This window comes from Canis lupus, chromosome 10 (genome assembly GCF_048164855.1).
Source record: "Canis lupus baileyi chromosome 10, mCanLup2.hap1, whole genome shotgun sequence".
In the NCBI taxonomy this organism is placed as follows: Eukaryota; Metazoa; Chordata; class Mammalia; order Carnivora; family Canidae; genus Canis; species Canis lupus.
Window position 1 is genome coordinate 73,424,759 of NC_132847.1, and position 16,605 is coordinate 73,441,363.

Here is a 16,605-nt window from a genome sequence, read left to right on the forward strand (position 1 = left end):
GAAGGTCTTCCAATCGTCTAACCCCAGTGTAATTCCACACAACTACCACTGCTCTCTTTGACTCATTCTCTGCTCCAGCTGAATGGAATTTCAAGTTCTCTCCCAGCTAGAATGCAAATGTCATGAGAGCTTGGCGACTTTGGCCTGTCTTGTTCACTGCTGACTCCCCAAACCCTAAAATAGTGACTGTCACAGAGTAGACATCTAACTACTGCTGAATGAATGAATGAATGAATGAATGAATGAATATGCTGTTCTATCCTATCTCTGGACATCATCTGGAATGCCTTACGCTCATCTGTACCTATGTGACTCCTACTTCAATATTCAAGGTCTAGTTAAAAGGCCACTTCTCCAATTCTTAAATTCTCAGCCTGAAGCAATCAATTTAGGGTTATTAGGATCTTAGTCCATTTGGGCGGCTACCACAAACATACCATAGCCTGAGCAGCTTAAACATTTATTTGTCATAGTTCTTCAGGCTCACAGAGTGCTATCTCCTCACTGTATCCTCACATGACAAATGAGGTGAGAGGGCTCTCTGGGGTCTCTTTTACAAGGGCGCTAATCCCATCCATGAGGGTTCTACCCTCATGACCTAATCACTTCCCAAACACCCCACCTTCTAATACCATCATATTGGGAGTTAGGCTTCAACATATACATTTTGGGCGATACAAACATTCAATCCAAAATGGCTAGTAAATATATACAATTTCTAATATTAGACTGGCTTCTATGGGCTTGGAGGTAGGAAGTAGCAACACATGTGCCACATATCTCTCACCGTTGAATTTGTCTCTTTAACTTTCTGTATAGAAAACTCGGAGGCAGCAAGAAGACCGTGCCCCAAGATCACATAGACAGCAGCCAGTTACTGGCAGGAACAGAAAGAAATTCAGACTTTACCCTCAATCCAAATTCAGTACTCTTTCCCATTTATCTAAAGAGTAATGAATTATAAAGCTTCCACACTTTTGAGTGCTAAAGGCTAATTATTATGTTTAAATGCATATAAAGATACATCCATATGGTATATTTCCATAGGTCACCATGTGAGAAAGTGTAAGTGGGAAGGAGCTTAGATAGTTCATTGGAAAGACAATCTGTCTGTATATGTGATGAGGATGGTAAGAAAGCAGCCAACTGTAAGCTTTTTTTTCCCCCTGCACTGCCTGAAAATCCATGACAGACATGGTAGCTGATAAGGCTGAGGAGCAGTGGGAGTCCGATCCAGCATGTTTGAATGAAAGGATAAAACAAATGAAACAAACTTTTTTGAAGCCAGAGCAGCAGTAATCCTTCTTGTGTATGCTTTAGTGAATTTGGCCTCCCAGATAGAGGTTTGTAAAGAACAAAGTAGCAGCCCATGGATGACAATGGGAAAACCAGCTTTACAGGCAAAATCTCAGAAGGAAGGTGGGGAAAAGGAAGAGAAAAGGAAGAGCAGGGATTCAGTGTGGAGGACGGATGGAGGCATCTGTTGTTCATGGCTTCTGTTTCCTTACACACAATTCTATTGTCCTGACAATATATTTTTAGAAGGGTGATTCTATGTTGCGTAGGGAAACGGTAGGTTACCAGGTACAACTTTTAAGTTGACAGCACCTTACCTGTAAAAACGTAAAGGCTACAGAGTGTTATTTTTAAGTTAGGTTCATTATCTCATTTGATTCTCAATAAAATCATGAGGAAGGTATTGCCTTTTTTGGGTGGGGGGAGGTGAAGGGTTTAAACTTAGCCTGATATTATAATGAAGGAAATTGAGGCAGCAAAGCGGCCACTGTGGTAAGGCAAGCACAGCAATGCTAGTCCAAGTCTTACAAGTGTGTTATGACATGAGACCAGCCTAGTGGTTCCCAAATCTGACCTTGTAACAAACAGATATTATTTTAACTGGTTGCAAAAATGTAAACTTGCCTTTTGCCTCAGTCCCTTCCACCCCTCACTTCCTGACCACCCCCCTTCTGCTTTTCTCATCTCTTTCATTCTCTCGCACATGAGCATTCTGGCTTCCTCTCTATCTATCTTAATCCTCTTCTCAGTCTTTCTGTTTCCACTGGACAGAATTCATTAAGTAAATTATTTATTTAGAGAGGGGGAAGAGACAGAGAGAGAGAATCTTTTTTTTTTTTTTAAGATTTTATTTATTCATGAGAGACACAGAGAGAGAGGCAGAGACACAGGCAGAGGGAGAAGCAGGCTTCCTGGGGGGAAGTCCTGGGGGGAAGTCCCCGATGTGGGACTCGATCCTGGGACCCAGGACCCCAGGGTCATGCCCTGAGCCAAAGGCAGATGCTCAACCACTGAGCCACCCAGGTGTCCCAAGAGATAGAGAATTTTAAGTAGGCTCCACACCCCATCATGGAGCTCAATGGGGCTTGATCTCACAACCCTGAAATCATGATCTTAGCTGAAATCAAGTGCCAGATGCCTAACCGGATGAGCCACCCAGGTGCTCTTCACATTGAGAGAAATTAGAGATTTTTGTTTATTCCAACTCTATAGGGTATGGTTTGGAAATTTTAAAAGGTTAATGTTGTTTCTTCTAGCAGTCCAGAAAAAAAGAAAAGAAAAGAAAAGAAAAATCAAGATTTCTGGATGTATTTATGTCCTATAACATATGATAATTGTGATGTTTTAAATTTCATGATTAATAAAGAAAAATGGGTGTGCTATATACAAAAGCTACTGACACAAGCTCCACTCAAAGACTGGAGTGATTGTAAGGGCAGGGACCTAATGAGACCCAAAGAAATAAAGTGAAAAAGATTCTGGGAAAGCAATGAGGCCTAAAATATAAACGGACACACACCTAAAAACATTTCTCATATTGAGTCCTTTAGGTTATTGCTAATAAAGCATGTATTGTGTTTCTGCAACTGTAGGTTCCTATTGATATTTTGATCCATCAGAACGGCATCAAGCGCCAGATTTACTGCACAGCTCTGAAGTTCCTTACAAGGCAAGGAGAAGATCAAAGAACACTGACCTGTACATACAGAACTAAAAGGATAACAGAGAAATAAAAACAAACGTACTCCATGGTATAACCTATACCGGGAATCTAAAGAAAGGTCAGCTCGTAGAAACAGGGACAAAAAGTGGCTGCCAAGACCTGGAAGGTGGGAGAAAGGGTGATAAAGGGCACAAGCTTTCAGCGATTAGATGAATAGGGTCTGAAGTCCTAATGTATAACATGGTGACTACAGTTGCTAACACTACAAAGTACCATTGAAATTTGCTAAGACAGTAGAACCTAAACATGCTCAACAACTTTTTTTTTTTTTTTTAATGTACTACTGATTTCTGCTTCTTTTTTCTTTTCCTGGTAAGCTGGACCACCCTGGGATGCAACTATCCAGGGCTTTAAAGTCCAGCCATGCATTTGTACAAAGTCACACACTTTAAACTGCTAAGAGATAAAGTCTTTTAATTCTTGGCCCAAGCACAAGGAAATACACTCTCTACTTGTTAGCTGTGAAGCAGACAACTTAGAATTCTCTTCTTTAATCTCTGTGATATATATATTGTTATGGCCCCTATCTGGAAAAAAAAAAAAAAAAGCAGCAGCTAGCCGACACTTTTCCCTAGTTCTAGATGATCTTATGCTCAAATGCCACTTGCAAATTGAATGCATGTATATCCAAACTCATGGTCAAAAAGTGGTATCTACAACATTTGGGAATTTTAAACAAAATCACAGGATGTGACCGAAGTAGAGCAGGTAAGAATCTAGCGCTTCGTGGTGTAACAGAATCTCTAAAAGCAGTAGATACTGTTGGTTGGTGGAATCCGTGGGTCACCAGATATCACACCTTCAGTTTCTACTCGTTTTCTCCAGATCTTTTGGGGGTGGTGGTTTCATGCATGCCATGTTGTGAGTTGTCACTGCCAGCTTCTCCTCCCTCTCTATATCATCCACAACCTGGAACAAACGTTGCTAAGGACAAACTATGCCCAACGAAAGAGCTCCAGCCAGCTAGAAGTATGTGGACAAGATCGCAACCTGAACTTTGGGAGCTGTTTTTATTTCACAAGCTGCTGTTGTCTTAAGCACTTACGATGTGGCCTGGAAAAGACAAATAGTCTTCTGAAAATATCTCTACAGGAAGAGCCTTCTCCCCAGTACCTATAAAACATTCATAACACCTTCATTGTGCTGTAAATCCTTAGCAGGAGTTGATAACAGTGCATGAATTTTTAATGTAACATTTATAAATGGTTATTAAAACTATCCTTAAAGTAAAGTGTCAGTTTATTTTTAATTAACTGCTGGCTATTTAAGCTCCCAGATGGCCTGGGGAAAGACCAATAGGCCCACATGTCAATTATCCTCCCTGTGGCCCCATCTTTAACCCCTTGTGGTCTGCTGTCACACAGAACAATGCATGTAAGCTCTAAGGACTTAAATAAACTGCAGATATGGTCTTGGGAACATTGTATTTCTTATAAAATAGTCCTGGAATATCTGTCAGCTACCATGGCTACCACAAAACCATGTGGTAAGCACTACCTGTTCTGAATGCTTACAGCCCAAACCCACCTCCATATACCCATATCCAGCAAGAGAGAAAATCAGGGCAAAGAAGAATGATGAAAAGATTCTAGAACACTAGAACGGAGACAGGATTCTAACTCGGGTTCAGTGGCATTCTACTTTCATGGTATTGAGCAAATTTCAGCTCAAAAAGTACAAAAGGAATATACTTCTATATCTGTAAAGGTAGGGATGGTGCAAACTGCTCTGCTTTTCTCAAAAGGTTGTAAGCATCAAATTAAAAGCGAGGTATGAACATATTTTACGAACCATAATAAGCAGTCCACATGTATGGTCTCCTCTTTATTGTCTTCCAATTACCGATCACTGTCCTCATGGACTCTTGGTATGGATTTCCCCAAATTCTGAATTTGCCTTTTCTTTCTAGAGCCCAGAAATCAGGGAAACCCATTGTGTCCATATTAGAACTTTAGAGTTCTGATCTTTCCTATGGCTGGAAAGATTCTTTCACCCAGGGTACAGATTCTTTCTACAAAATCCCCTGAGAATGACTGTGTGGCTTCTGGTTGCAGTCCCAGGAGCAAGGAGCTTACTACACATTATAATTAGAAAATCCAATTGTTACTGAGATCACTGTGACTCCTTTGGGGCCTCAGATTCCTGATATATGTGCCTTCTGATTTCCACCGAGGTGCTTGGAATAGACGACACTGTCGGTTATCCTGGCTCTGTTTGCCTGTATCACATGCCCCAAGAAGCACAACACCCAACAGTCCTATCTTTCCTTCATTTGCCTCAGAATGTGGCAACATAACCCAGTCCAGCACGGGAAATATAAAAATCCAGGAATGTGGATCTCATAGGATACATGTGAATGTAGGAGTCTGTGAACACAGGTGTATGTGTCAGTACAAATATTCAAGTTTCCAATGTTAGACTAGAGGATCCATTAGTATACTTAAGCGGATGGAAAATTAAATCTTCTGGGGATGCACCCAAATTCCTTAGAATGGCATTCAAAGCCCTTCATAGTCTAGCCTGGGATGTACTGCTGGTTTCCTTTCCTATCATGCCAACTCCACCACTCAGGGCTCTATGAGGGCTGAATTATTATTTTTCTTAGTGAACCACATTTGCTTTATGCTTCCTAGAATTTGTACATACCACCTGCTCTGTCAAGAGTGGTCTCACATCCTTCTGTACTTGAAGAACTAATAATTCTTCAATATCCCTCTCAGGTGCTATCTCTGGGAAGCCTTCTCTGCCTGTGTAACCAACCCCTTGTGCTCATTTCTATGATGGCATTTGTCACATTACATGGCAATTTCTTGCTTACATTTTTTGTTTCCTTCATGAAAACTTGAGCACTGTAAGAGCAAAGTAAATGTCTTATGTGTCTATCAGCCAGTTTTAACACAGTGCTAGACACAAAGGAGACACTTGGTAATTACCTGTTGAGTAAGAGTGCAAATTACATTTGAATGCAGGCTTTGCAAGTTCTATGATCAACATTTAAGGGCAAAATGACTAATTTTCATTTGGATTATGCTGTTGAACATCAACCAAGAGTTTATTTTGTGGTCAGAAAAATGATGATGCATTCATTCTAATTTAGACGCAGTACACGGAGTACTGCAAAAAACAGTGAGTCCTAACTAGAAAATGTCTTTTGCACATAGAACTGGTTTGGGCTGTGACTGTATAGGCAAGGCTTTTCTGGGCATAAAATGACTAAAAGCTTATGAAAAAGAAAAAGAACATGCTAGAGAAAAGTATGGCCTTAGAGTTAAACAAAGGAGTAAATTGAACTTTCCCCATTCTAACTGAAATGATGTGATTGACCAAAAAAGAACTAAATCTATGGAGTAAAAGAGAATGAGAGAAGAGTTGGTAAATAATGAGGAATGTCAACAAAATTACATTCATTGAATAACAAAAGGTAAAAGTGTGTGGATAAGTAGTGACTGACCTGGCCTGCCAGAGAAGTCTGAATGACTGGCATCACGGAAACCTGGAGAAAGTCGGGAATTGGAGATGCCACGTAGCAGTAAAGTCAGGGATGAACAATAGGACTGGTAATTAAAAGAGTTGGTTGAAAGTATTGAAGGAACAGTTAGAGCCTCAGAAGAACTCCTTCAAAAGCCTGATTGCCCTCTCCAAAATAAGACAGGAGACTTAGTCCCTTAAAAGTTTAATTGAGATTACCCTAGTCTCAGACACAGTAGGTACAGCTGAGGCTAGACAAAGGGCAATGCATGGGAAACAGAAGTAGTGATTAGAAGTCTGTCTTCCTCAGCTTCCAGAATGCTGGAATCAAAACTTATGTTCCCCAGATATTCATCTCGAGGAAAGTGACTGGTCCAACAGAAAAAATCTATGTGAGCAGACAGACATCTGCCAGCATAAAGGCCAGGACCTGGTCCAACCACCTTTCAGTGAAGCCCAATGGATTGATAAGCTGCACCACACATGCTGCTCTAAAGAAGCTTCTTAGTGAGATAAATAGGTAAGATAGAGATATAAAACTAAAGCTTATATGAAAAAAAAAATCAAAACAAATTTAGAAGAGGAACTCCAAGGAAACAGAAATAATGTAGAGAACAGAAAGAAATGCCTAGAAAAATATAATTGCTCCTTTGAGAAAATAAAAGACATTTGATCATTGAAACAAAAAGCAAGGTTGTAAAAATGTTATGGGGAAAAAAAAATCTTGAAATTTAAAAAATGGTAGCAAAAATCAAACGCATTTATAATTCAAAAGAAAGAGACAATAGAGTCACAAAAATCCCCCCAAACGTAACTAGAAAAATAAATAGAAAATAAAAGCTAACATAGAATATTACTACAGCAAGTCTACTATCTGACTAAAGTAAGTTACAAATAACAGACAAAATGGAAGAAAGGTATTTACCAAAGAAATAATTCAACAAAGGCCTGTGGAGTACCCAGCATATCAAAGCATATCATTATAAAATTTCGGAACATGACAAATAAATCAAATATTCTTAAAGCTTCAAAGAGATAGAAAACAGCTCATATACAAAGGACTGGGAATCAGAATGGCATTAGGCTTTCTAAAGACAATATTGGAACCTGTCAGATGGCAGAGAAATACTTTAGAAATTCTGAGAGAAACTGATTTCAAACATAGAATTCTATACACACACCATGATTCAGTATTAATAATATTTCAGACATCAAGGAAGTGACTCACATACTTAACCCTTGTGTACACTTTCGCAGGAGGATGGAGGTTGCATGCCACCTAAATGAGAGAGTAATCCATGAAAGAAGATCCAAGAATAGGGAATAGGCTTCCCCCCATGCAAAAAGTGAAAGTGGGTCCCAGTACGAGGGAGCATCCTGGGTCAAAAGCTAAGAGCAGCCTATGGACCAACAGTGCTGGTTAAAAGAGCTGGAGGGCTCCCGGTAGATTGCTCCAAGACCAAGGGAAGAAAAGGAAACAATGGATTAGTATTTCCTGATGCATTTTAGTACATTAAGACATTTGAGATGGAATTAGTGATAAGAACACGGAAAAGGGAGCCAACAGAAAAATATGAGTCACTTGCTAATTTTAGGAGAATGTATATGTGTATATGCATATACACACACACACGATTGCGATATGTTGTATGCTTCAGCTGTGAATTATATTTATATTGTCATAATAATATAAGCTGTGAGTATAGATTTAGCATAAAATTGATATAACTATATTGAGAGGATGGAGAAAAGAATTTTAATTGACGGCTCAGGTAAGAGAGCCAAATTCTTTTCTTCCAGAGTATAATTTCAAGACAGCTATGCGTTTTTATAAACAAAATGCCAACCTTATGTTTTAGAGATGAGATAAATACTTGAAGAAACAAAAAAAAAAATGTTGAAAGAAGTTCACTCAAGGGGAGAAATGAGGTAGGGGACTACTTTATATTTTGTTTTAAACTTGAATTATTGACTTCATAAACTATAAATGTTTTGTTTAAATGCATTAATAAAGGAGGGGAAGAAACATCTAGAAAGATGAAAGAGTTAACCAGGAGATAAGCACAGGATCATAATCAACATCCTTTTAATATGGGAGCGGATGAAATTCCAAAAATATGCAGGGAGGAAAGATCCACAGTGAAAAATGCTTCCCAGATTTAAGTCGGGTGAGGACTAAGCAAACGTCATTGAATTTGGCTACTGAAAGGTCATCGATAGCCATCAAGAGGGTCACCTGGGGCTGCTTCAAATTCTGGCTGGCAAGGGTTTTCAGATAAATCATTGATGTAACCTCTCCCTCCTCCCATCCTTCTGCCCTCACATCACCATTCATCAGATCAACTCAGCCATAGTCAGCCTCTCAGAATTTCCGGATCTTATAGGTAAACAAAAGGGGGATAGAAGTCCTTCCTACTCAGGTGAGGGAATTGCTGCTTCTCCCAGGGACCAATCCATCAGCAAGTGTTTATTTAGCATCTCCTGTGCTTTGTGTACTGGCTGCAGGAGGAGGAAAAACAAGAACGGAAACAAACACAAGGTTTTTGCCCTCATGGGACATATGCTCTATTTCGAGCAGAAAGGCTCACTATCAGATGAAATGAAAGAACAGGAAGGGCATGAAGAGTCAAGTGATAAAACGTGTAATACTGACTTGACCTGCTAAAACAGCTGGGAAGCTCACAAAGGAAGTCTAGTCTTGAACAGAGACTTGTGGGTACCATGGACTGACAAGGGGAAACGGGGGATGAAGGCAGGGAGGGGATTGCTGTAGGAGATAAGGTTGGATGTGTTTGTCTAGAAACACTGCAGAATTCAGATAACAAACTCCTTTCTGGGTGAATGTGAACCTCTCCTTCTGTCTCAGCTCTGCAGTCATAGGAGTTCCATCGAAGCCAACTTCCCTAGGATTTAAAGGCAATGATTATACATGCCTGCCTTAGGTGATGGCACTGAGGACTACATCATACAGGAAAAGGGGGGTTTGGAATTGTAAATTGGTGCAAAAAATAAAAAGCAAGCTGTGATAGAATCTGGGTGTGGGACTCTGTGACTGTCATTGCTCGATTATTCAATGGATTCATTCCATGCATGCAGGTTAGGTGCTCAGGTTTGGGAAGAGAGTAAGACAGACACTGTACAGCTAATGACACTACTGTGTAGTCCCACAACGTGGCCCATCAGGGTTTGCATTATTTGACTTCCAAGGACTTCACCCTCTCGTGTCCCAGAGCTCTTGGGGAGTCATCACACAGGCCTTCTCTCATTCCATGAAGCCACTCTGCTTCCTCCTTGTCCAGAGACTTCGTGTACTTCTCTCTGTTACTGTTTCCCCATCACTCCTCTCCTTTTTTTTTTTTTTTTTTTTTTTTCATATCTTAGTGAAAATGTCCATACCTCAAGGATGCTTTTCTTGATATCTCAGTTGAGGTCAGGTCACCCTGCTATCATCATAGCATCTTATGACTCTGTAGCGTAGCAGTCAGTAGAAGTGTAAATACAAATTAAATATGTGATTTAAATTCTATAGCTCCAAAAAAACATTCTATAGCTCCTTGCTAGAACGTACATCTTAAGAGCAGAAATCTTTTCATTTTTTACCATCGTAACCCTAGGACTCAGGATGATGTCTGGCCATAATAAGGCTTCAATACACATTTTCTGAATGACTGGTCAGACATATGTAAAAACTATTTTCAGAATGTTGGTCATGGACAGCAATTTATCCTCATGAATTTCTAACTTTCTTTAACAACCTGTTACAGATTCATCTTCGGCAGGTTTATCCAGCCATCTCGGATTCTATTTTTATATACTTGCAAGTTCTTTAAGTTATCTCAGAAATGTCAGACCCAGAATCAAATTACATAATCTTTGTCCACTGTCACCGGGAATCAAAGCCTTTTCTTTTCCTCTATTTTTCAATTTACTTGTAAAATCAGAGGGTGAGAGGAAGGCTACTCTAATAGGGGCATTTATTGCAGTATAGAAATAACTGGTAATTATGCTCTCTAAATGAACTTGACTCTATGGCTGGTGTCAGGTTTTGCTAAGTGCCCTGGGCCCAACTGAGACTAATTAGGCCTGCATTAAATATTAAAGCTTTCTGACACCCAGGTTTTGATGGTGACAGAAGAAAAGAAATCCTGGAACCTAATCTGCACCCGACAGGAGTAATTTATGTTCACTTCTTATAACAAAAGAAAATCCAATCATGAAGATGGCTGGAAGATATATTTAAGGGAGAAGTTAATGTAAAAAAAAATTGCATAAACACACACACAGTACATAAAATAACACAAAAATGTCAACAGATAGTTCCTGTTTGCCACCAACTACATCAAATGCCTGTTGATTGTTCTCCTATAAACTTGTATTTGCATGGGAAATAGCTTTTTGCCTATAAATGCATTTAATATAGTGTAGGGGCACAGAGTCAGCATGAACCTTTGGATGGTGAAACTATGATAATGCCATTTCCACGTAGGAAAGGCCTATTGTATACAGAGCTCATATACTATCTATCATAAGACCATAACTTTTTGTTCCTTCAGCTATTGAATTTGTAAAGGGCAATTTGCTTTTTCTTCTAGGTGAAGGACAGCTCAAGGTTAGGAAATGGGGTCTACGTCCCAGCTTGTCCCTAGCTGGACATGTGGCCCTATAGGCCCTTCTGCTGTCTTTTCTGCTTGGCCTGCTGGTGACACCCACCTCTGAGAGCATTAGCTACAAATGAGATAGCACAGGGACTTTCACCATCCACAGGTAGCAGACCTCCAAACAAATCTTACTGTGTGTGTGCTGAAACAAAACAAACCAACGGGCAGTACGTCATTAGTACAAATATATTTCATGAGCCCAAATGTATGCTGTTTCCCTATTTGGAAGCTCCTCGGTGAGAAAAAAAAAATAGGTTGTTTTTAATGTAATGTTTTTATAATGGAAAAGTTCAAACATACAGAAGTAGAAGCTATTGAGCAAATATCCCCCAAGGTGCTCACCACCCATATTCAATAATTGTCAACTCATGGCCAATGCCACATCGTTTCTCTCCCCAACACCCTGTTTTAATCAGCTGCCCCCTCACTATACCATGTCTTTTTTTTTTAAGATTTATTTATTTATTTATTCATGATAGACAGAGAGAGAGAGAGAGAGAGAGAGAGGCAGAGACACAGGAAGAGGGACAAGCAGGCTCCATGCAGGGAGCCTGACGCTGGACTCGATCCCAGGACTCCAGGACTGCGCCCTGGGCCAAAGGCAAGTGCCAAACCGCTGAGCCACCCAGGGATCCCCTATCATATCTTTAATAAACATTTCAAATGTACACTGAAGATATGAGGACTTCCTAAAAAACGGTGATGTCAAATTAAAAATTAACATTAATTCCTAAATAAAAATGAGGTTACTTTGATGAATATAGGAATGAAAGATTGGAGAAGGTCATTATTGTTGGGTCAGTCTCAGAGTTCTATTTGCTTTTTTAAAATCTTAGAATAGAGAATTCTGATAGCATAGAAAAGTAATTTTAAATGGTAACAGTCTTTCAGCAATGCACCTGACAATACATATCAAGCGTATCTTTCAAGTGAGCAAGATTAAGGAAAGAAGTTTTACACTAAAACATGTTAACTGAGCAACTAAGGTTAAGAATCAAAGTTTTCTCATTTTGTTAAAATGTGGCTTATAACACTTGGGATGCATTTTATTATTTTTGTTGTTACAGTTTTCAATAGGCTAGTTGGTGTTTCTTAGAGGCCTTGTACAGGACTCTGCGCAGAGTCTACCCTCAATAAGCATTTATTAAATGAGTAAAATATTTTAAGTAAATATTTGTAAAACACTGAGATTTCTATTGAAAACTCTTGACAATGAGTTTTTTTCTACTTTGTTTATTATTATTATTTTATTTATTCATGAGAGACACAGAAAGAGGCAGAGACACAGGCAGAGGGAGAAGCAGGCTCCCTGCGGGGAGCCCGATGTAGGACTTGATTTCAGGACCCTGGAATCATGACCTGAGCCAAAGGCAGATGCTCCACCACTGAGCCACCCAGGTGCCCCTCAATTCTGTGATTCTTAGTATATGGGTGGTGGGTACTAATTATGGTGGCTTGAGGAAGGTACATCGTTTGGAGAAATAAGTTTCCAGGTGTATTCTAAGGACCTATTTCAAAAATTGGTAACAACTTAGGTTGGTGTCAGTCTCTCTCTCCAAATTGGGCCACCACACTCATGTTAAAAATAATTAGAACGTGGGTAGTCCTCCAGCTCTTTCAAAGGGCATACTAAGGAGGGCCTTTCTAAATTTATTGAAAGAGAGCTTGATTTCCCTATGAAAGGGCAGTGTAATCAACTTGGAGAATATTACAACCCATCGTTCCTTGCCCTGAGTACAACAGCTTCCCCGCCAGACTTATTTATTTATTTTCCAATTTTCTTCCCCCGCCCCCTCCACTGAAGTACATTATGAAATTATGGAAAAGCCATTTTCTAGCCAAAGGCAGCTGGTTGCCACGGGTTACGAGAGCCTTATCAGTCCCCGGGGTGATGTGCTGACTGAAACCGAGGCAGGAGGGAGGGGCTGAAGAAGAGAGGCGGAGGGAGGCAGACCAGACCTAGTCCTGCACACCTGTGCCCTTCTCTCCTCCAGGGTGGGTCTCCTGCCAGCCTGGCATGGGATGGGAACTTGTCTGGGGCAAGGCAGTGGTGGGGACACACACACGGTAAGGGAGTGGCCTTTGAGGTGCCTAGAGAGGTGTTTTGATGATGAGCTGACTGAAAACATGTTGGAAGATGGAAAGTAGTTCATTAAAGACTGGATCTCTCTCTTTCAGCTGCCCCCTGCCCCTCCCACCAGTTATTGAAAAATAATAGCAAATCAGAGTGGAAAGTCACTATAGTTTTCTATGACACTGGATTTCTTCCACATCCCCCTACATCCATCCAATCTCTGAATTCCTGGACTGACAGGGAGATCACTCCTTCTCAGCCACTCCGTTATAAGGTTATTCGCATTAATATTAATAATTACATCTAATATATATTGGACAATTGCTACATCTTAGGGTCTGGACTAATTGCTTTCATTTTATACTACAAATAATTTATGAAGTTGATATACCAGTTTTTCTCAGATGAGAAAACTGAGATATAAGGTCATATATCCAGAAACTAGAAGGACTTGAATTGAAATTTATGTTTGAAGAATTTTTAAGCTTGGCTCTTTTGATTGTTCTATCCAGCCTACTGTATGCTTTATTTTCTCTTTTTTAAGATCTATAACTCCGTTACTCTAGTTTCATGTCTTCACTTCCCTCACCTTCCCAGTGACCTTCTGTGTCTCACTCTGTAAATATGTTCCTTAAATTATCATGTCCTGAAGTGTTTTAGTTTACATTGTCTGATCACACATGTTCTCCATATTCTATTTCTATTACTTCATTCCAAATCAAATATATTTTTTCTGATCTCCACATGTATTATATTCCTGAACCACATTGAGTCGGCTGAAAGCCCCGAGCCTATTTCACCCATGCTGAGTTTAACTTATGTGCTTCCCATCCTCTATAGTTTTTTAAGTGAAGAGTGGCAGGTGGTTGCATTTCTTCATGTGAAATCCCATCTAATTGGTTAGCGTTATCAATCCAGGTTATGGAAACCTCTTCAGATACAAATCTTTTCATGTAACCTATTTGATTCAACCAACTATGACTAAGCCCTTGTCATGAATTAAAATATAATAATTATAAAGAAGGTAGACAAGAACGTAGTCTCACGCACAGAAACCGGAAACTGACAGGAGTCATACATTTTTCCTTCTAGATTAGCTGATAAAGGATATTGGGAACAGGACACTGAAAGAAGATGTCTTGTGGGGAGAAGAATGGCTAAGAAAACCATCAGTTTCCAGCAACATGGTTGCTGGTGGTAAGAAGGGTAGAGGAAGGCACTCTGCAAAATCAGAGCCTCAACGGACACTGTTTCCATAACGCTGAGTATATTTTTAAAATACTTTAAAAATCAGATAACCATGAATTCAGCTAGCAAACAGCAGCACCTATCAAGAAGGTATCAAGCATTTTTTTAAATCATTAATTCATTCGACATTTTTTGTCATAGTTGCTGCTCTGCCCTCATGCAGCTCATAGTCTAATAAGGGATTAAAAGTAAATCCACAAAAAAAAAAAAATAAATAAATAAATAAATAAAAGTAAATCCACAAACTGTGGTAAGTACTATTAACTAACTTAATTGGGTTTTTAGAAATAAGAAAACAAGTGGAAAATTTAGACAATTTCAGAATGCTTCTCTGAAGGAATAAGTTTTGAAGTGAGACTCAGAGGATATATGGCTTTATTTGGGCAAAGAATTGGGGTGGGGGTAAAAAAAAAAGATTGCTTCTGGTAGAATGAGGAAAAATTGGAAACTTTAAGGGACTAAGAGAGGACCACAATAGCTGAAGGGCAGTGAGTGAGGCGCCTGCTGAGCTATAAGGTGTGAAATGCAGACGGAGCCAGGTCACACCGGCTTTGCATAAGGAGTGTGTATTTTATTCTAAGTTTAATGAGAATCTACAGAAGGGTTTAAGAAAAAGATACAACTTCATTAGATTCATTTTTAAAGAAGATAGCTTTGCCTGTGAGATGGAAATAAGTGAAGGCAGTTAGGAACGAAAATAAGGAGATCAGTTAAAGGACGTTGCAGGGTCAGAGATCAATGGAGAGACGGTAACTGCTTATACTCAAGCAGTACAGTTGAAAAATGGGTGACACCGAGAGCTAATTTGCAAGCAGATTCTATGGCCCTCGGCTTTAGATTGCATGTCAATGGTGAGTAAAATGTCAAAAATCATAAAATTCCAATAATCACATTTTTTTCCTCAAAGTCTTTATAGCCTTAGTAAGGAGAGAATATGCTCACAAATAAGAGACAAACGTAAAAAGCTTTGTGGAGTGCAGAAGAGGCCTAGGTTGTACTTCACAAAGGTGGTGGTATGTGAAGCATGTCTTTGAATAAGGCTAGATTAGGATGCAGAGATGCAGGAGGGAACGCAACTACAACTATGCAGATATGTGAGTACTTTCACCTCTGTGGGTATTTATGTAGTCTTGTATTTGGTATGATATACCGAATGCCTACAACATGTCAAGAATTTTATACTTTTTTATCAATATTCTGTGCACAAGTAGTTATTCGTGTTTAATCATTTTACAGAAAGAGAAAGCTATAAAGTTTACATAAGGAACCCAGTAGAGCATGACCCGTGTAAAGGATTGAGCCTATTTTGAACCTAATTCTGCTGGACCTAAAAATTTAAAATTCATAATTGCAGCATCTACCTCCCTAGCATGCCTCCTTTTTCTTCATAATACTTAAACAATAGGTATCATGTTAGACAGTATATTTGCTTTTATTTGCTTCTATCACTAGAATTCTAAGCCCTGCTGTAAAGGCCAAAAGGTTCCTGTTTTGTTCAACACTAGATCCTCAGCATGCAGGTAGAACTTATACTCCAAGTTATTCAGAGGAATGAAGCTGAAAAATGGATGATTCTAAGCCCATTTTCCTCTGACTAACCAAGGTCTTCCATTAAATTCAAGTATATCAGTTTTTAATGTTATTGATCTAGTTTACTAACTCAATCTATATTTGATATTATCCTGCTTTCTTTTTATTACATACCAGTCAGTCAAAACTAATTTATTGACCCATATGCTAGGCTCCAGGGTGACTATGAAGACATACAGGACAGACTGTGCCCTCAGGGAGCATATGATATATTTGAAGACACATGACATAATCTTTTGAAAGGTTAAGTAATACTAACACAGTGATATAATCAATATCCCAAGACTGCATTAAGACCAAATTGAAGTGCCAAAGAGAACAATAAGGATAATAAATATTACGGGAGATAAGAAGACATTATTGAGGATTGAGTTGATCTATTTTTGTTTCATAGAGGAAAAGAACTTTGACCAAGATATTAAAGATAGGTAAGATCTCCTTAAAAAGAAGATATTAGGGTAAGTCAGGCAAGACACAAGTAGAAGCAGAGCATATAGGTGAACCTAAATAAATTGGAGGGACAATGCATAAAAGGGCTGGCTGGGTCA